We start from the raw sequence: 22,447 nt of genomic DNA on the forward strand, positions 1-22,447 counted from the left end.
TTTTTCAGAAGAGATTTTGCCCTATAGAAATGTGGTTAAATATCTCTGCCAACTGACAAAGATTCTTACTAAAGCAATTAATATTCTTTTGTTGCTTAGGCAAATGTACAGCCATCATTTCTCAGGAGCAATGACAGACCATTACGCCTTTCTTCGTTCAGTCTTTTGTGATCAGTGCAAAAAGGGAGGTGTCATTCATCCACTGGGCAATATTTAGTTTGGGGGTGGAACCTGTGGAGGGCGGGGTTTGGGGAGGGGAGGGACTTCAATGGGGTATAATGCCATAGAGTCTACCTTCCAGCAGCCATTTTCTCCAGGGGAACTAATCTCTGTCGCTTGGAAATCAGTTGTAATAGTGGGAGACCTCCAGCTAATACCTGGAGGTTGGCAACCCTAGCTCCTTCCCTCATGCATTTGAGTTGAGGGAGAAGATGCATTTTGCACCTACTTCGGCACCCGCCCAGAAAGACCCCCCCCCTTCTCTCTGCCTGCGTCAAAGGCTCCACTTGCTATTCCCATCACTTCTCCTCACTTTGCTTATCTGGGAAGGAAAATGCGGCTTATTTTAACTCTGGGAAAAAAGGTAGTGTCAAAGTGACAGAACAAGTGTAGCATTTGAGCTGGATGTTTTTTTTTTTGTTTTTTTTTTGTATGTATGTGACCATTTCCTTTGCAGCCCATTCATGCGGCTGAGGCTGGGGTGGTTGGGGTTGCTAAGTGATTTAAAGTGTGAAAATATGCTACCAGGAGATGGAGAGAAGATGCAAATGCCAAGCACTCAGACAGCATGGTGTAGTGGTTAAGAGTGGTGGACTTTAATCTGGAGAAGTGGGTTCAGCCCCACCTACCTCACAAGGTGTGTAGGGAGAGGAAGGGAAGGGGATTGTAAGTTGGTTTGATTCTCCTGAAAAGGTAGAGAAAATTGGCATATAAAAACCAACTCTTCCTCCTCCTCCTCCTCCTCCTCTTCTTCCAGTGACTTGTTGATTCTGCCACTTGGGGGCAGGGCTATAGTGTAGGTTTGCCAACCACCAGGTGGGGCCTGGAAATCTTCCAGAATGACAATGGATCTCCAGATGACAGAGATAAGTTCCCCTGGAGGAAACAGCTGCTTTGGAGGATGGACTGTATAGCATTATATGCTGCTTAGGGCTCTCTTCTCCCCAAACCCTGCCCTCCCCAGGCTCTACCCCCAAATCCCCAGGCATTCCCCAAGTTGGAGCTGGCAACCCTACAGTGTCATTTTATGGACAGGATTGCGGCAGGAGACTTGGGAGCAGCCAACAGCCTTGCTCTCGGCCAGGGAACTGCCGGAAGCTGAGAGTGGCGCTGCGTGGTCAGCCCACCAGCCAGATGAACAAGCCAAGGTCAGTGAAGAACCTGCCCATGAAAGGCTGGAAGTGAAGAAGAGCAGAGAGCAGTTCCCATTGGAGCTTCCTTGCGCTACATCTTAAGGGCCATTAAAACAGACCCGTCTTCCCAATGCCGGTGCAAGTTATTGTAGAGTTTACTGTAGCACATAGGAGGTCCTTTTCCAGTTGAGAGGCAGAGACAAAACCCATGCATTACTGTAATTAAAATTTACTAATAAAACACATTAAGCTCAATGACCTACTAACCCAGAGCAAAAGGGTCAGACAGAAGATCAAGCCAGGCCCCTCTCTGACAGTACCTCAGGGCTTTGGGGGTTTCTGCCTCTTGGCCTTTCCTCTCTCCAGAGTGTTTTCTGAGTCTGCAGAGTTCAAGGACATAAAGAACTGGGTTCATATCTAATGGAAAAAGCAAGAACACACTGCAACATCCTTCAGACTCAGAGTCTGTTATGATAACAGAAGCACCTGGTACTGGCACCAAATCTTCAGTCCGTGGATAGAACAGGGTCATGTTCTCCCCAGCAACTCCTGCTTCATTCCTCTTCTTATCCGCCATGTTGCTGACCAGCGGCAGCATCTCTAAGAAGCTGTTTTCCTAATGTCCTTTTGTTTTCCTTTCCAACCTATTCATGTGAAAGAGACCTTAAGAGAAACTTTTGGCATGATGCATGTATCGCTGGTTCTCCTTCAGTCAGTCCTTTGGCACTTCCCATTTCTTAGCTGTAACATCAGAGCCTTATTGTGTCAAAAACCTTTTTTGACCATACACCAAGCTTGGAAGGATTGTTGAGGTGCTGCAGTTTCAACCCTACCTCACTGGGTTGTTGTGAGAATGAAATGAAAGAGGAGGAGAATAACTTACATTTGCCTCAACTCTTCAGAGGAAGGACTGGATAAAACTATGACAGATAGATATACTGAGGAGAGTTTGATTGGGGAAGCTATGGGATTCTGTCCCTGTGGTCCATTCCACGCTGTCCATTTCGCTGTGTGATAATGATGAAGTTTTGCTTTAGACTGTTTTGTACTTTATTTGTTCATCAAATCTGGTTTTGTCCATTCTGACTGGCAGTGGCTCTCCACGGACTCAGGCAGAGGTCTTCCCCATCCACCTACTGCCTGTTCCTTTTTAAACTGGAGATGCCGGTGATTGAACCTGGGACCTTCTGCATGCCAAGCAGAGGTTCTTTCACTGAGCCACAATCCCAGGGTTTCCTGCAAAAGGGACTGAGCTGGTTATAGATCAGTTTCAGATCAGCCTGGAGTGCTTGGGAGGGGGAGGGAAGATGGCTAGGCTCTTGTGTCCAACCCCATGTGGATCACAGACTGGATGCCAAAACTCAAAGCTATTTAAACAAATCTACCCAATGTTGACATCTTGAACATTCTGCATGTCAAAATCTTCTGCAAAATTCGGTTATAGTTCTGATTTTTCAGTCTTCCACATGTCTTGTTCAGGAATATTTCTTCCTTATTCTCACATCTTATTTTCCTGAAATTACACAGGCCTCCTGTAAGGTAGGCAACAGATAAAGCAGAATAATACTGTACGTCAGGGGTGGGGAACCTTTTTCCTGCCAAGGGCCATTCGCACATTTATAACATCTTTCGGGGGCCATACCAGGTGTAGATCTCCCGGTGTGTGGGGGGAGAGGCTAGGGTTGCCAGGTCTCCAGCCACCACCTGGAGGTTGGCAACCCCAGGGGAGGCCACCCAGAGAAGGCCTGCAGGGGGCCCCCCTCCCCCCTCCCAGGTGGGAGGGCAGCCAGCGGTGGGCCCCAGAAAACGAGGCGCCAGGGGGGGCGCAGCCCACAGTCGATTGGCAAGGGAGGAAGGGAGGAAGGAAAACAGAGAAAGAGGAAAAGGGAGGGAGGGAGAAAGAGAGAGAAAGGGAGAAAGAAATGGAGAGAGGGGGAGAAAGAAAGAAAAGGACAGAGGGAAAGAAAAAAAGGACGGAGGGAGACAAAGAAAGAGACAGAAAAAGAGGGAGGAAGAGAGGGAGAGAAAGAGTGACAGAAAAAGAGGAAGAGAGAAAAGCCTCCCCCCCACACACCCACACCAGATGCTGGATAACTAATCCTTTTCCAGACAGAGTCAGATTTCTGTGAGTGATCAGGTGGCAGTTATGCAGAAGTCCCTTCTCCTCATTTTTTATTTCGGGTAAGAGGCCAGATAATATAATTTTCACAGCATCATCTATTTACTGGCACTTTGCAGAGACAAACAGGGAAAGAGACTGAGCCAGTGTGGTGTAGTAGTCAAGAGCGGTAGACTCTAATCTGGAGAATCAGGTTTGATTCCCCACTCCTCCACATGAGCGGCGGATTTGAATCTGGCGAACCGGGTTCAGTTCCCCACTCCTCCACATGAAGCCTGCTGGGTGACCTTGGGCTAGTCACAGTTCTTTCAGAACTCTCTCAGCCCCACCTACCTCACAGGTATCTGTTTTGGGGAGGGGAAGGTGATTGTAAGCTGCTTTGAGACTCCTTAAAGGTAGAGAAATGCAGGGTATCTTCTTCTTCCTCCTCCTCCTCCTTCTGACAGCTGGCATTATTGCCTTTGGGAGGTACTTTTTTTTGTTTCCTGGGAAGCTTAGCATCTCATCTTTGTTGAGCCCTAAATGGAATAGAGTTTGCAACATAACCCCCCCAGCAAAGCGGATGTTCTTCTCCATTAGACCCTTTGATAGGCATCCTATGTTGTTCGATTTCCCCGCTATATTAGGGATAATTTCCCATTTCACAGTGCAATTTCATGTTCGAGGGACGGTGGAACCCGACATGCTCTCTCAGCTGCTCAGAGCAGTTCTTCTTGCCAGTGGAAGGCTTTCCGTGGAGGGCTGATGGAGATTAGGAGCAGCAGAAAATTGTAAGTTAGATACACCCTGAGTCATTTTTGTCTCCCACAGCTGTTCTGCATTCAGTTTCAGCATTGGAATATAGATCAGGTGCAAGGACAACCACTTTTTTAAAAAGATGCTTGCAAAGTGACTGATGAGTCCCTCAAACTTGAAGTGTTTGTCTGCAACATTGGTTACTTATAGGGTTGCCAGGTCCCTCTTTGCCACCAGCAGGTGGTTTTTGGGGCAGAGCCTGAGGAGGGCAGGGTTTGGGGAGGGGAGGGACTTCAATGTCATAGAGTCCAATTGCCAAAGTGGTCATTTTCACCAGGTGAACACTCTAAATATTACACCACGCTGACTCTCACTTCCACAAAAGGTAGGAAATATCAGGAGGGTATTTTTCAGGGATGGATTTCCTTGCAAGACTACTGGAGAGGTGAGCGTTTTTATATTCTCTGTTTTAAGTAGATGAGTTGGGCAGGCAGAAATCCAGACTGTGAGTTCTCCAAAATAATAGCATAGATCTCCCCCTGATCCCTGCTTCATATCAGAGAAAGCAAAAATCCCATTTGCTTTCTTCTTTGCTGGTTACATTTGACATGATCTAGCGGGTTTCTTTCTTCCTCTTCTGCCCCAGATAGAGCTCTGTTTCAGCCTCCCACTGCTTGGCAGGTGGGATTTACAATACAGCCTTGTTAAACGAGAATCTCTACCTGTTATGCAGCTACTCAACAGCGGACTAGCTGCTTAACTCACCAGGAAATTCCCCAGTGGACTAATGCCCTGGAGGTAGAGCTCCTAACCTCACGATGGGACCTGGAGGCCTTCTGGAATTCAGCTGATTTCCAGACTACGGAGATGAGTACCCTTGGAGGAAAGGGCTGCTTTGGAGGCTGGACCCTGGGGCTTTACTTTGCTGAGGTTTCAAATCCAGCAAAAACACTGTTCATGAAAAACAGTGAAAGACTCCAGCATTAACATGGACCAAGCAAAAGGCTTTTCCATTTGTGTTTGTTTAGCTGCACATCCTATTTCCCAGTTTAGAACTGGCTGGCTGACTCTTCATGGTCCACACGCTACCCCCCAGTTCGTAGTTATAGCCTAAGTTGTATTTAATTGCAATAATTGATTTGCTCTTTCCCAATCTTCATTTAGACATCAGACTAATTATTTTCCAAAATGCTGTGTTACTATTTATGTGTTTACTCAGACTGTTCTGCCTCTGAAACCTTCTGATGCCAAGTGGGTCAGATGTTTGTGTGAAGCACTAATGTTAGTTAATAATTAAACAGACTCCAGTTTTTATAAAAAAGAATTCTACTTATTTCTTCTTTGTTCAGATTTCTTCAAATGTGGCAACCTGGTCTTGCTCCCAGAGAGCAGGTCCTCCATGATATTAGCAAGGGGCAATTAAAGTTGCCGTATCCATAAACGAATCAGCACTCTGGTAGAAGCATATTAATTAAAATGCCTGTGCAAACATCGCTGCTAAGGGAAAAAACATAATAAGATATTCTCTATGCAAATGCAATCAAGAGATTGAAACAGACACCATTTGCTTAATGACAATGGGGATTCTTAGAGCTGACACAGTTGAAGGCTCGTGGGTGGAGGTGGGAAAGGGGTAATTTTCCTTATTAATATTTAAACATATGGAATGCCACACATACAGCTTCAAAATGGGGGAGGTAACTCCCCCTCAAGCTGCTTCAGCTCAAGAAAAAAGCCTAGGGGAGAGAGGCAGGAGTATTTCGTCACAGAACGCATTGTTAAATAGTGGAACTCCCTGCCCCAGGATGTGGTGATGGCTGCCATCTTGGAAAGCTTTAAAAGGGGAGTGGACATGACTTCCGGTAGAGACGCTGATCTGAGCGCCTCGTTCCTCGGGAGCTCCCGAGGGACCCAAGAAACATTCGAATTTGGGGTGCACCCTGTACCCTTCCGGTTCCTAAATAGTGGACTGGGAAGCAGGAATACCCCTGCAGCCGAGAAGAGCAGTTTGACCCCCATTTTCTTTGAGAGAACTTCAGGAAGTCTCTTGGGAACATTGGGTGTGGTCCCGCTGGCATAGGGGAAATACAGCGCAGCGAACGTTTTCTTGGCATTAGGCTCAGATCTCCTCTATCTATTACCATCTAAGCAACTATATGGAAGCAAGAATACCTACTCTCTAAAATCTGAGTAAGTTACAAGAACTCTTTCGTTTTACCTGGATTTGGAAGCTCTGAAGGATTGTTAAATACATTTATTAAAACCGCGTCTCCCCACCTAATGTATAAATGACTCTTTGAAAACAAGAAAATATCTGATAAACCGGCAGGAACCTCATCAATTTGATCGGTGGGTAGACATAACAAACAGGATCTTTTGAAAGACGCTACAACTACCAATCAGACACTACAACACAGAAAGGGGAGGGAGGAGGAGATATCCCCCCCACCCCAGCGGTGACGTCTTTCCGACTTGTAGGTCCTCCAGCCATGTTTTCCCTGGAAGCAACTTATCTTGGAGAACCAGAAGACAGTAAGCTTGTTGCTCTCTAAGGCATTTAATACCATCGTAGTATCATCGATTGTAGGACCGGAAGTGTGTCTCCCATGTGCAACTTGTAAATATCTCCCAAGTTCCTGGATATCAAGAGGAGGTAACAGAAGGTCCATGATCCTGCAACTTCCTGTGTATATTCTGTTTCCTGCATATTCTCCGTGCTAGAGTGTCTTCAACTCGATGGTATTTTAATACTAAAGTACTACCCACAATACAAGAATCCTACCAAACTATTTACATTTTTTTTCCGGTTTATCTGTCTGGACTTTACCAACTGAGTTTTAACAGAATTTTTAAAAGCAGCAACCATGGAATGTGCAATTAATCAGATAGATCAACTATTTGCTATGATAAACTCTCAACATCAATCTATCAACGAAAAATTGGACATTATCTTAGACGAACTTAAAGACATAAATAACCAAGCTACTACAATGAAGCCAGATGTGGGAGCTGTGGATTTTCCAACTGAGAAGACGACTGAAGAACAGAAAAATCCCATAAAGGAACTGGAAAGCCATGATCAACAACCAGAGGCTGCATACCTTCAAGAAGAAACTGCAATAGATTATCTGGCTACAATCTCTTTACAATCTGCCTGAAGAACTCTTTAATGCTAGCTTGGAGGATTTGAAGGGTGGAAAGGCTGGAGTTATTGGGATTTCTCTCTACGACTTTGGGATGGAAGAAACTACAATGCAGATTTACTATGAGAACCCTATGTCTGCAGAGGGAATTTTACCAACGATCTCCAAGGATGCTCTTCGTCATTTAGTGTTAAAGAGGAAAAGTGGAAGACACTGGAAATTCCGGACAAAGGGACTGGTTAAAAGAGTCTAGATTTTCTGGAACAAAAAAGGAACTGGTTAAAAGGTTTAGCTTTGGGGAAAACGGAACAATTTGCAGTTATGGGTGATTGGGAGACATGGAGGGTTTACAGAGAAATTGACTTTTTAAAAAGGTAATAAATGTTACCTATTGTTCTAACCTATTTACTATTGATGAGATTTATTAAACTTTTCTTGTGTTAGCACTAATTAATTTTTAACGAATTTATTTAATGCTTTATCTTTAAAATTGCATGTGATTTAGTTTAATGAATAAAATTAAAAATACTAGGATTGGAATTACCTATACTAAAGAGTACTTAGGTTTATTGATGGATGGAGGAAGATGTAGGGGAAGTCTTTCTTTTCTTTCTTTTTTCTTTTTCTTTTTATATTAGATATACTTTCAACAACAATTTAACGTGTTTTTTAATGATTGTTAGCAATTGTAGAAATGTATATGCTTATTAGCCCTGACCTGGATGGCCCAGGCTAGCCTGATCTCGTCAGATCTCAGAAGCTAAGCAGGGTCAGCCCTGGTTAGTATTTGGATGGGAGACCACCAAGGAATACCAGGGTTGCTGTGCAGAGGAAGGCACTGGCAAACCACCTCTGTTAGTCTCTTGCCATGAAAACCCCCAAAAGGGGTCGCCATAGGTCCGCTGCGACTTGACAGCACTTTACACACACATATGCTTATTGGATTTAGAAAAACAATAAAAATTATTTTTTTAAAAAGAGGGGAGTGGACATGTTCATGGAGGAGAGGGCTATCCATGGCTACTAGTCAAAATGGATTCTAGTCATGATGCATCCCTATTCTCTCCAGAATCAGAGGAGCAGGCCTATTATATTAACTGCTTTGGAACACAGGCAGGATAATGCTGCTGCCGTCGTCTTGTTTGTGGGCTTCCTAGAGGCACCTGGTTGGCCACTGTGTGAACAGACTGCTGGACTTGATGGGCCTTAGTCTGATCCAGCAGGGCTTTTCTAACATTCTTATGTTCTTATATTCTTTCTCCTCATCACATAGTTTTGAGCTGAATCGGCTCCACCATGTTTTAAAACAGGGGTGGGGAACGTCAGGCCCGGGGGCCGTATAAGGCCCATGAAATCATTTGGTCTGGCCCTTCATGGGTTCTGGCAGATCTCTAGCTCAGAAGGATGCTGCCCTGCCTGAATCTCTTGGGCCCAGCTGGGGACAGCAGAGCTCAAAAGCAAGTCGCTCTATGTGGCAGACACTCGGTCATGCCTCTTGGCTAAATGTTTGGCCAAATATAGCAGGCTAATTTTTAAGTTGATAATTTTGTATGGCCCGCGAATGATGTTATAAATATCCAAATGGCCCTTGGCAGAAAAAAGGTTCCCCACCCCTGTTTTAAAATGACACTCATGAAACTGCCTTCTAGTGAGGCAGGCCATAGTTCCCTCAAAGTCAGCATTGTCTACTCAGACTGGCAACAGCTCTCCTGGGTCTCAGCTGCTACCTGATACTTAAAAAAAAACAACAACCTGGAGATGCTAGGGATTGAACCTGGGACCTTCTGCATGCCAAGCAAATGCTCTACCACTGAGCCACAACTCCTCTCCGATGACTCTAACTGCAGCTGGCAGGTGGCTGTGGGGAAAGCGAGTCGGGCTCAGACTCGCCAAAATGCTCATCGGATCCTTTGGCCCTCTGACCTAGCTGTCAATTCCATGCCCGTGGTTTGAGTTGCCCAGTGGCCATAGGGAAGGGGCATTCTGACAGCCACGGAAGCCCTCGCATTGAGTCACTCTGAAAAACGCCAGCTCGGTCGCTACAATCGCAAATACATTCTCAGGGTACCACTATGATTTCCAGGGCTAATACACATTTCTTGGGACTTTTCCAATAGCCAGACTATTCAGTTAAGCCCTTTCGTGCTCATCTCTTTTTAATTCATCAGCACAAGCCGGATCAGGGTTTTTCTTTGTGAGATGACAACGGCAGTCACAGAAATATGGCTTTGGTAGTGTCAGCCACGATCGGAGTCATTTGGCATAGTTTCTGAGGCTGTTTTTTCTTTCTTTTCCAAATCAAAAGCTGGATTGGGATGCCAGTAGCGTGTCCTGAAAGTGTTAGATTTATTTAGTGAGAAATTGACACAGGGAGAGGAAAATTAGATGGCAACTCAGCGCCAGAGAGAGGGCCAGCTGCCATTCGGAGGTTATTGATTCCAGCAGGCGTTTACAATCAAAATTGTGAGTTTAGGGACTCATCTTTAAACTGCCAAAGAACCGTGACTGACACTTTCTTGGGCTGACCAGAGGGCCTTATGTCTGCCACCAGGCTAAGTTGCATGTAGGCTTGCCAACCTCCAGGTGGGGCCTGGAAACCTCTCGGGGTTACAACCAATCTCCAGATGACAGAGATCAATTCCTCGGAGAAAATGGCTGCTTTGGAGGGTGGGCTATATGACACTGTACCCTTCGGAGGGCCCTCCCCTCCCCAAACCCCGCCTTCCCCAGGCTGCTCCCCAAATCTCCAGGAATTTCCCAACTGGGAGACGGCAACTCTAGAAGGACATTGTGAATTTGGGGTGGAAGAGAGTCTCTGTGTTGTGATTTCTATGGCAGAGCGTCTGCCCTGAAAGTGGCTGTTCAGTCTCCAAGCAGCATCTCCCGCTACAGGATCTCAGGTTGCAGGTCCAGAGAATGACCTTTCGCAGCCTGAAGCCTGGGAGAAGAAGGAGAAGAAGAAAAAGAAGAGTTGGTTTTTATATGCTAACTTTCTCTACCACTTAAGGGAGACTCAAACCGGCTTACGATCACCTTCCCTTCCCCTCCCTACAACAGACCCCCTGTGAAGTAGGTGGGGCTGAGAGATTGTGACTAGCCCAAAGTCACCCAGCTGGCTTCGTGTGTAGGAGTGGGGAAACAAATCCAGTTCACCAGATTAGCCTCCACCCCTCAAGAGGAGGAGGGGGGAATCAAACCCGGTTCTGCAGATTAGAGTCCACCGCTCCTAACCACCGCTTTTAACCACTACACCACACAGGGTCTCCTAGCTGTATTTGAAGAAGTGAGCTGTAGCTCATGAAAGCTCATTTCCTGCCAGAAATTTTGCTAGTCTTTAAGGTGCTTTTCTTTAAGAAGAAAAAGAAGAATTCGTTTTTATACCCTGCTTTTCTCAACGAACGAGTAACGAGTATCAAAGTGCAGTAGAAAAGAGTAAGAGTCCAATAGCACCTTAAAGACTAGCAAAATTTCTGGCAGAATATGAGCTTTCGTGAGCAACAGCTCACTTCTTCAGATACAGCTAGAATGTGAGACCCAAAGTGGTTTACAATCACCTTTCCCCCCCACACACACACACAACAGGCACCTTGCGAGGTAGGTGAGGCTAAGAGAGTTTGGAGAGAACTGTGACTGGCCCAAGGTCACCCAGCAGGCTTCATGTGGAGGAGTATGGAATCATATAATAGAATCATAGAATAATAGAGTTGGAAGGGGCCATACAAGCCATCTAGTCCAACCCCCTGTTTAATGCAGGATCAGCCTAGAGAATCCCTGACAAATGTTTGTCCAGACTTTGCTTGAAAACTGCCAGTGAGGGGTAGCCAAACCACCTACCTAGGTAGCTGATTCCACTGTTGAACAACTCTTACGGAAAAACTTTTCCCTAATATCCAGCCGGTACCTGTCCGTCCTCAATTTAAACCCATTATTGCGAGTCCTCTGCTGCCAACAGGAACAGCTCCCTGCCTTCCTCTAGGTGACAGCTCTTCAAATGCTTAAAGAGAGCAATCCTGTTGTCCCCCCCTCAACCTCCTCCAGACTGAACAGTCCCCTCATAGGGCTTGGTCAAACCCGGTTCTCCAGATTAGAGTCCGCTGCTCTTAACCACTACACCATGCAGCCAAAGGAGGCAGTACTGACAAGACAGAGCGCTGTGTATAGCAGATTCTCATGTCCTCAGATTCATAGAATGCTCAACAGACCTCTGCCAGATCTTGCCAGATGTGTTTTTGCAGCTTTTTAAACCACCCTTTCTCCCAGGAGAGATGCCAGGTGGGTTACGGAGCAGACAGCAGCTGTCTGCACTTGCTGGCATGATGGCACTTTGAACAGGCCTTGATCTGTGGACTGGAGCTGCTACAAATGAGCATGTTGGAAAAACTGATTCTCTCTCAAGCTATGTGGGCCCCAGGCCATGAAAGGCTGCATGTAGGTCATAAGCATCCCCTTGAACTGCAAAAGAACAGGCAGCCTGCAAAGAAGTCTCAGCACAGGTGTAGTATGTGAATTGTGCCACATCACAAATGAACAGCTGTACCCACTGAAGTTTCGCAGTTGCCTTCAAGGGCAGCCACAAGTAAAGCACATTACAGTTGTCCAGCCTCAAGGAGACTTTGCCATGGATCAGCATGGCCAGTGCAATATGGAGATGGAAAGACCATTTTTGCCGTCAGAGGAACCTGGTCTCCATCAGCAGTGAAGGATCTAATAAATTTCCTGTACTCATAAATGACTCAAAGAGAGACACCTGTTGAGGTGTCTCAAATGTGATGAGCCCAACACCTTCCAGGAGCTCACCCTCACTGACCTGCATCTCTCCATCCTGTCTGGATTCAGCTTCCAAGTTTGCATTTTATGTGTGCATTTTGGAATCACAGGAGTGGCATGGAAGGACTGCTAATAGGGTTGCCAACTTTGGGTTGGGAAATTCCCGGCAATTTGGGAGTGGAGCCTAGGGAGGACAGAGTTTGGGGAGGAGAGGGACCTCATAATGCCATAGAACCCACAATACAAAGCAGCTGTTTTCTCCAGGGGATCTCATCTCTGTGGTCTGGAGATCAGTTGCAATTCCAGGAGTTGTAATTCCAGGAGGCAGATGGTCTGATGGAGAGCTGAAGCAGAAACTCTAGCAGGATCGGGATTTGAGCTTGGTGGAGTTGGGAGAGATTTGTAGAAGGGTCAGTCTGTTGGTACCTTGTATAGATTTCTGTTGTGTCAGCATTTGAAATGCCACATACTCTAGTGGGCACCCCACAAAAATGGTGAAGAGGTCCTCAAGAGGAAGATCCAAAGAGCATGTTTCTTTTTAGTTTAGAAACAAGATGATGGATGGGGGCAATGAGACAGTTGTTTTAATTATGCAGTGTGGAAAAGCCAATGAACTCCCCCCTTCCATAATAATAAAACTAAGCGCACCCAATGGAGATAATGAACAATAGATTCAGCAGAGTCAAGAGAACAGTACTTCTTTAAACAGTGCCCAAATAACTTATGGAATTCCACTAGCTTGAGTAACTTTCAAGGGGGATGAAGAAGCAGAAGAAGAAGAGTTGGTTTTTATAACCCAATTTTCTCTATCTTTTTAAGGGGTCTCAAAGCGGGTTACAATTGCCTTTCCTTCTCCTCCCCGCATCAGACACCTTGTGAGGTAGGTGGGGCTGAGAGAGTTTGGAGAGGACTGTGACTAGACAAGGTCACTCAGCAGGCTTCATGTGTAGGGGGAACCAATCCGATTCACCAGATTAGAGTCTGTCACTCATGGGGAGGAGTCAGGAGTCAAACCTGGTTCTCCAGATTAGAGTCCGCTGCTCTTAACCACTACACCATGTTGGCTGTCAAGACCAATTAATGGTGGAATATCTAGCCACCAATAGCTTCTAACCACAATGATGGCTTTCTAGGGCTTTCATGGACCTCTGAACTACAGGGTTGACTGAAGAAGCAGCTTTGGCCTCTATGCCCTGCTCACAGGCCTTTCAAAGAAAAAGGGTGCAGGACCAATGGGTCTCATTCAGTATGGTTCTTCATGCATTCTCAATCTGAAGGATTGAGTAATGGTTGGCCACTGTGTGAACAGACTGCTGGACTTGATGGGCCTTGGTCTCATCCAGCAGGGCCTTTCTTATGTTCTTATGTTCTAAGGAAGAGTCAATGGCAATACAAGAATGATGGTGACTGTGGAAAGTCTGGGTGACTCAAAGCAAAGTAGAGGTGTGAGTGATGAGAGAGGTGAGCCATCTAAATGAGCAGGAACGGAGGCCTTCAGATGGCTGGAGTGCTTGCTGGAATGAGAGATTGGTGGAGCTGTCAGCCAAATGTCATTCCTGTACTGAACAAGGACTCTGCAGTAATGAGGTGTCCATTGACTATAAGGAACACCCACTCACCAAGGTGCAGGGTTGCCATGTCCCTGTTCGCCACTGGTGGGAGGTTTTTGGGGAGGAGCCTGAGGAAGGTGGGGTTTGGGGAGGGGAGGGACTTCAATGCCATAGAGCCCCATTGCCAAAGCGGCCATTTTCTCCAGGTGAACTGATCTCTATTGGCTGGAGATCATTTGTAATAGCAGGAGATCTCCAGCTAGTACCTGGAGGTTGGCAACCCTACCAACATGACTCCCAAACATTCAAAGCAGAATGATTATGGGGTAGCCTCCAATGTTACTTTCATCTGGGGTTCTTCAAGAGTTCAGGAATCCTATGTGGGTGAAAAAGGTATTCTGTTCCTCCAGAAAGACTGGGGGGAATTGATTGAGTTGTACCTCACAGAGGTGCTGTCACTCTCTTTCCTCTCGCCCCACCAGGGAGTAGATAAATCCTCTGGCTCAGTTCAGGCCTGAATGGCACAAGAGATGGCCCTGAGTACCGGGTGCAACATTTACATGAAGTTCTTCTGCTCCACCAAGAGGACTGGAAGGCAGAATGCACCCGTGCGCAGCCCCCGTTCGTTTCATCTGGACTGACAGATGAGGGCTTCCTGCTGCATTATGCTCAAAGCGACAGCACACTTTCATCGGCAGCCTTTCCATACCTCCAGCTGAAAGAGTTCCCTAAAAGCCAAAGTCTTGCTTGGGCACCCAACGTTTGCTCAAATGCATTATTCTGCCTGCTTTTAAAATATTCTCTCCTGGTTTTTGAAGGACGAGTTCCTTCTCTCCCTTAAGGCCCTGACCATGGCTTTCTAGAAGGAAGCTAATTAAGTAAAAGTTTGCATTTCCAGAAAGCTGCTTGTCTTCTTCACCCAGTCTACTGCTGCCTTTGTTGATGACTTCAGGGATTGGGGGAGCCCCTTCGTATCCTGCAAGGACATTCTTGTTTGCACGCTTTGATGTTTCTGGATGCTGGCTAATAAGAAGAGGGGTATCATTTCCTGCTCCTTGTGGGCATCGTTCCTTTTCACACCTGGCCCTGCTTGAAAAGACAACAGAAGACCAAGCAACTGTGGAATGTAAGGGAGTTTTTGTACTCTGAGTTCCTTTGATTGCATGGTGTTAGCAAAGATCACAGGGATCGAACTGGGCAAAGGGGGCATTTGGAGACTTGTTAGTCTGAATTAATTTCAGTTCATCTATTCTCTTCCTCGCTCTCCTCGATCAACATCAGGCACTGAGCTTTTTAATCCTACTGAAATTAGTGGCTTGGGTTGGACCCCATGCCAAGTCGGTTTTGTTTCATATACTCCTGTGAATGGAAGCCAATTTTGCATTTTTTGTTGAGGCCTTTTCAGTGGCCTCTGGCAGCCCATCAGGAAAGCAAAAGAATTCTCCTCTGATGGATTTTTCTGAAAGGTAACGCATCTCCTTTTTTCCTTTCAATAGACCACTGCCATTCCTCCAGGCCAGCAAAGTTACTCAGATAGCCAAGGAAAGGGCCCTCTTTCTTAGCAACTCCCAGAGTGGGGTATATCTGGAAATGAGTAGGCTAATAAGCAAAATCTTCCCCTGCAATTCACTGCAGTCAATATCAGGACTAATAGGATTAGAACTGCCGAACAAAGCTACTCAATAGAATTGCACACAGGAAGCTAAGAGAGTTCCTTTGTGGGTAGACACATGACAAGAGGAAAATTAGTATGAATCTCTTCTTGGAAGGGAAGTACAAAATGTCATTCTAACTGTGATCCTTTTGGCCATGTCTTCTGCAAAAGAAGAAGAAGAAGAGTTGGTTTTTATATGCCACTTTTTCCTCTACCTTTAAGGAAGTGGCTTACAATCACCTTCTCTTCCCCTCCTCCCAACAGACACCTTGTGAGGTAGGTGAAGCTGAAAGAGTTTGGGTAGAACTGTGGCTAGCCCAAGGTCACCCAGCAGGCTTCATGTATAGGAGTGGGGAATCAAACCCGGTTGTCCAGATTGGAGTCCACCGCTCTTAATCAGAAGAGCATGCTTATTATATGAAGTGCTGTGGAACACAGGCAGGATAAATGCTGCTGCTGTACTCTTGTTTGTGGGCTTCCTAGAGACACCTGGTTGGCCACTGTGTGAACAGACGGCTGGACTTGATGGGCCTTTAGTCTGATCCAGCAGGGCCTTTCTTGTGTTCTTGTCAAAGAAGAAGAAGAGTTGGTGTTTATATGCCGACTTTCTCTACTACTTAAGGCAGAATCAAACCTAATGTCAGGCTGCTATCTCGGTTTCGTTATTGCCTCTGTCTCTGTGCTGTATTGTCTGCCCCCCAAGGTCGCATACCTAGGCCTGGGAACTCAGCTCCTGGGAAACTGTATTCATGCGTGTAATCTCCCGCCTTGCCTGCCTTATAATATCTCCCAGCTAGTGAGCCTCTCAGAGCTGTCATTTTATTCGTTTGCACTGTATGCCTATTTGATCAGTAAAAACCATCTGTTTGGACTCTATATGACTTCGTGGTGATTTCTGGTTCTGTGGGCCAAGGGCTGACATTATGACAGCTCTCCCTCATCTTCACCGTTCTCCTAGCCAGGCTGGAGCCCAGGGGGGTTCGCCTGCCACTTGGATGGGAGCTGTGCAGCTCTCCAGGTGATCTACTACCCTGGAGCCCTTCTCAGAGGATCCTACTCTGTTACAAGACTTAATCGCTGAACTTTTCCGGACGACCCGAGAGGTTTGCCGCTTGAGGGGACTGGTACAGGCGCAGTGGCAATCTCTTACAGGACGTCTCTGGATGTTAACATCGGAGGATACTGATGCTCGTTTAGATCTTCAGGACTTGGATCAATTACTGGACGATGCCCGATTGGCGACTGAGGATTTACAAATATTAACTGGACTTTTGGATAATCTTATTTCTCGACAAACTCTTTCTACCATGGCGGGAGCCCCGCCGGAGGGTTTTTCCCTGATCCCGGATGCGGCCAGCTGCCAGGCTGAGGCCAAGCGAGTCGCTATTAGCACCGCTCTTCTCCTTGTGGAATGTACAAAGGACACCCCGGTAGCCACCTTGGCTCAAGTTTTGACCCCGACGTTTGGAGCCGAGGCATCCGCACTGGCGGTTCGAGTACAACCTCTGCTGGGCGGGGAACCTGACCCCATACTCTTGCTCCTCGAGACAGAACTTTTGCCGCGCATTACGGCAGAGGCTGCCCTAAGACTTGAGAACGCCAAAGTTCTTGCGGATCAGCAAGCCGCCGAAGCGGCTAGGGTCGCAAGAGAGAGAGAGGCGGCGGAAGCAGCCAGGGCGGCTGCAGCAAGGATTAGGAATCAGGCGAACGTGGACACGCGCCCCAAGGACTATGTACTGGGACTATCAGGTCTAACTTTTTCCCCGGCGTTTGTCCCGTCGCGTGCGACCCAACGCGCACGCCGTTTGGCTGACCGACGTCGAGACTCAGATGAGTCTGAAGACGAGGATTTATATGGGGATAGCTCTCAATGGGCTACGAGCTTCCGAACCAGTAAGCCTCATCTTACTGGTGGCCCAAGTGAGGAGGTTCATCTTTTACGAGCCCAGAATCGGGAGCTCTCCGACCGTGTTGATCAACTCCAGGAAGTAATGGAACTTATGCTTCAAGAGAACAGGCAATTACAACACACCCTGATAGCTCAGAGACAGCCCGTTCCGATACCGGGTCAGGGGGTACCCGTACAACCACCCGCTAATGTGCCTGCTCCACCCTTACCTCCTGGAGCTCCTGTTGCTCCTCCGCCCGGACCACCCGTGCAACCACCTGCTAATGTGCCCGCTCCACCCTTGCCTCCTGGAGCTCCTGTTGCTCCTCCGCCCGGACCACCCGTGCAACCGGGTCAACCCGCGCCCGGCCCTTGGAAGCAACTCAAATTGAGGACTACGTATGACGGATCTCTTGAGACTTTGCCTTGTTTCTTGCATCAAGTGGACAGTTATATGCGAGAACAAGGTCAACTTTTCCCCACGGAAGATAGCCGGGTGCGGTACGTAGCTTCCCTCCTGACAGGCAAAGCAGCTGACTGGATGGTCCTCCAGTTTGACACCCGCTCTCGTGCGATTCGTTCCCTCAACAACTTCATGACTGCCCTGAGAAGGAGGTTTGAGGACCCCTTCCTGGGGGAAAGAGCCAAAACGGAACTCTTACAATTAAAACAAGGCTCTGCTACAGTTCGGGAATTTGCCGATGAATTTCAGCGACTGGCAAGTAAAATTGTAGGTTGGCCCGAGACCACCCTAATCCATCATTTCAGGGAAGCCTTGCATCCTGACATTCTGAACTGGTCTTACATGCGGGGCGATCCCGATACCCTCGAAGGCTGGATCCTATTAGCCGAGGAAGTGGAAAGCCGCCGCCGCTTTATTTCTCTCGTCCGTCAAAAACACAAGGAGAAGGGCACCCAAAAGCCTCAACCCAAGGCACCACTGCTCGTCCCACGAAATCCCCCACGTCCGCTCCAGGAACGTGAAGCCCGATTTCAGAGGGGTGCCTGTCTTACATGCGGAGAAATGGGCCACTTTGCAGCCGTTTGCCCACGCCGCCAGGAATTATTTCGTCCCAGCACGACAACCCGCGCCCGAGGTCGTCCACCACGCAGAGGCACCGCGGCCACCCGCAGCGCAGCTCCGGGAAGGCCCACACCCTCTGCACTCCATGCCGGGGACCCAGCCTCCCTGCCTGCTTCCAACGACCCCGCCGGGTCTCGGATTACAAGTGCCCCATTGGGGGACAGCTTTCCCTCTTCGGATGAGGAAAACCCTTGGATTTCTCCAGCCTTAAACCTGGAATCTCCCCTCGACTTGTCAAAAAACGGCTCCGGTCTGTGGTGAATGGAGCATCTCCACAGACCTCTCAGGATCTTCCTATCAAACCGAATGCTCCTACCAAAATCAAAGAAGTGGACTCCACCGTCTACGTGGATGCAGTTTTACAACAACTTAACGGAGGTCCACAAATCCCCGTCAAAGCACTAATTGACTCCGGTTGCTGTCGCACTCTCATAAGTGAAGCCACGTTTGCTGCACTCAGAGCCGACTCAGAGGCTTTACCCGCCCCCGTCCAATTTGCTCAAATGGACGGGAGCCAATTTCAGGGGGGTCCAGTTGATCACCGCACCATAGGGGTGGCAATGGGAATTGGTTCCCACTGGGAACAAATAGACTTCACTATAGCCCCTATCCGATTTGAAGTGGTCTTGGGAATTAACTGGATTAAAGGACATAGTCCCAGTATTGATTGGGAAACAAACACTATCTCTTTCGCTAGTCCCACCTGCGACCAGCATCGGCAAAACTTTGCTCTGCCATTTCCGCCCGTTCCAGCATTAACCTCTACTGCCCCAGTACCACCAGCTCTACCCGCTGTATACCGGGACTTTGAAGATGTCTTCGACCTTAGGGAATGTGATGCCTTACCCCCCCACCGGGCCTCAGACTGTGCGATTGAAGTAGTAAAGGACTGCACATTAACCAAAAGTAAGATTTACCCTATGAGCGCTTCCGAGCGCACTGTCCTCCGGGACTTTTTGGACAAAAACCTCGCCAGAGGGTTCATTCGCCCTTCGAATGCCCCAAACTCGGCCCCCGCGTTTTTCGTCCGGAAAAAAGAGGGCGACCTTCGCCTATGCATTGACTTCAGAAAGCTCAATGCGGTTACCCAGACCAACGCCTATCCTATCCCATTAATATCGGATATTTTGGGACAATTACAGGAAGGCCGTGTGTTCTCTAAATTAGACTTGGTGGAAGCCTACTACCGAGTCCGTATCCGCGAAGGAGATGAACACCTCACTGCCTTCTCTAGCTGTTTCGGAATGTATGAATTCCTTGTAATGCCATTCGGATTAAAAGGGGCCCCGGGGGTCTTCATGCAACTCATCAATGAAATCCTACATGACCTTCTATATCGTGGGGTGGTGGTCTACTTAGATGACATTCTCATTTATTCGAAAACTATGGACGAGCATGTGACTCTAGTCAGAGAAGTTCTACAACGTCTGCGTAACCATCAACTGTTCGCTAAACTAGCTAAGTGTGAATTTCACCAAAGCAAACTCACGTTTTTGGGATACATCATCTCCCACCAAGGTCTTCGCATGGACCCCGCCAAGGTCCAAGCCGTTCTCGATTGGACTCCCCCCACCAACCGTAAGCAAGTACAGCAATTTCTGGGATTTGCAAACTTCTATCGGGGATTCATCCCTAACTTCGCCCAAGTGGCTCTACCCATTACGGACCTGCTGAAAACTAAGGGAAAAGTAAGCTCGGCTGCCTTGCCCTCCGCAAAAATCCTATGGACTGAGCAATGCCAAGCCGCCTTTCTGGCCCTCAAACGCCTCTTCACTTCGGAGCCGGTGCTACGGCACCCAGACCCAAATCGAATGTTCATTGTGCAAGTCGATGCTTCCGATGTAGCCATGGGAGGGGCTCTCCTCCAGCAAGGACCGGACGGTCTTCTTCACCCTTGCGCTTACTTTTCAAAAAAATTTGCGCACGCTCAATTAAACTGGCCCATCTGGGAGAAAGAGGCCTCTGCAGTTCATCATGCACTGACTTTATGGCGGCAATTCTTGGAAGGGTCTAAAGTACCCTTTGAAGTTTGGACCGATCACAAAAATCTAGCTGCCCTCACGGGGTCCCATAAGCTATCGGCGAAACAACAACGGTGGGCGGAGTTCTTTGCTCAGTTCCGTTTCACCCTGAAGCACGTCCCTGGGAAGCAGAACGTTCTCGCGGATGCCCTCTCCCGTTTACCACAATATCCGGTAAAACTCGAAAGACCCACCAACTCTCTGTTCACCCCTATGCAACGTGGGGCCCTACCTATGCTGGCTGTGCAAACCCGATCCCAGCATCAGCACACCTTCCCTAACCCGCAAGCTCCGCCAGCCCAACCGGCTGCCCAGCCGCCACCGCAACAGACCGGAGTTCCCGCCCCTCCTACCCCTCCGACCGCTCAGCCGCCTGCAGTCTGCGCGCCGCCGCACGTAAGCACTAGCCCTCTAACTGTTTCTCAGATCTCCATGACCGACGGGGGGGCTCCCTCCAAAATCCCCATCTCCGAATCCTTTTTAACTGTCCTTCGGGACCAGTGCCTTTTAGAACGTTCCGCTCATACCCTACCTCCTGGTGTTTTGGAACAAGGGGGGTCCTGGTACAAAGACTCCAAATTGTATGTACCCAAAGCTCTCCGGAAAGACGTTTTACATTTAGCTCATGGAGCCAAAACAGCTGGGCACTTTGGGTTTCTGAAGACCCTTCACTTATTGCGCAGACAGTTCTGGTGGGGGGGAATGCGTTCCGACATTGACTCCTTCATCCGCAGCTGTCCCGTTTGTGCCGCTGCGAAACGATCACAGGGCAAACCCCCGGGACTGCTACAACCTCTTCAAACGCCCAGCAGACCTTGGGAAGTGATTGCTATGGACTTCATGACTGATCTCCCTCTCAGTGGGGGTAAAACTGTGTTGTGGGTTGTTACTGATTTGTTTTCTAAGCAAATACATTTGATTCCATGCGCAGGGATCCCCTCTGCTCAGAAACTGGCCCGCCTCTTCGTGACGCATATCTTTCGTTTACATTCGTTTCCGCGTAAAATAATTTGTGACCGCGGAAGTGGTTTCGTTTCTAAGTTTTGGAAAGCTTTCCTCAAGTTGGTGGGGGTGGAACAGGGATTGTCTAGTGCATACCATCCTCAAACTGATGGTCAAACTGAACGTGTCAATGCTGTACTTGAATGTTATTTGCGTTGTTATGTTAACTACCACCAGGATAACTGGGTGGAACTGTTACCTTTAGCAGAATATGCCTACAATAATGCCATGCATCAATCCACGGGTTTTAGCCCGTTTTTTGCTGTGTATGGACAAGATTTCAGTCCCATCGCTCCTACAGATGATGTAGAGGGGGAGGGGAACCCCGACATTGCCTCCTGGGCACACGCCCTCCGTACCACTTGGCCCTGGCTCGTTAGCAACCTCGACCGGGCCAAACGTAAATACAAAGCGCAAGCTGACAAACATCGCTCCCCCGGGGGTGATCTGCAAGTGGGTGCTTTGGTTTACCTTTCCACCAAAAATCTCCGTTCCACCCAACCGTGCCATAAGCTCAGCGCCAAATTCATTGGCCCTTTCCCCATTACTCGGGTCATAAACCCTGTCACAGTGGAACTGGCTCTCCCCAAATCCTTGAGGCGTGTGCATCCTGTTTTCCACATAAGCCTCCTCAAACCCCATGTTGCTTCTCCACGGTGGCATCCGGACCCACCGCCTGCGCAACCCATCATGGTGGGGGGGGAAGAACACTTCGAAGTCTCCAAGATCCTTGACTCCCGTATTCACCATGGCAATCTGCAATATCTAGTTCGTTGGAAACATTTCCCCCCTGCCTATGACGAATGGGTGCGCGCACGGGATGTTTCCGCCCCCGACCTCGTCGACGCCTTTCACATTGCTTACCCGAACAGGCCAGCCCCCTTGCGAACTGGGAGGGGGCCTTGAGGGGAGCAGAATGTCAGGCTGCTATCTCGGTTTCGTTATTGCCTCTGTCTCTGTGCTGTATTGTCTGCCCCCCAAGGTCGCATACCTAGGCCTGGGAACTCAGCTCCTGGGAAACTGTATTCATGCGTGTAATCTCCCGCCTTGCCTGCCTTATAATATCTCCCAGCTAGTGAGCCTCTCAGAGCTGTCATTTTATTCGTTTGCACTGTATGCCTATTTGATCAGT

The sequence above is a fragment of the Euleptes europaea genome, chromosome 14 (assembly GCF_029931775.1).
Source record: "Euleptes europaea isolate rEulEur1 chromosome 14, rEulEur1.hap1, whole genome shotgun sequence".
NCBI lineage: Eukaryota > Metazoa > Chordata > Lepidosauria > Squamata > Sphaerodactylidae > Euleptes > Euleptes europaea.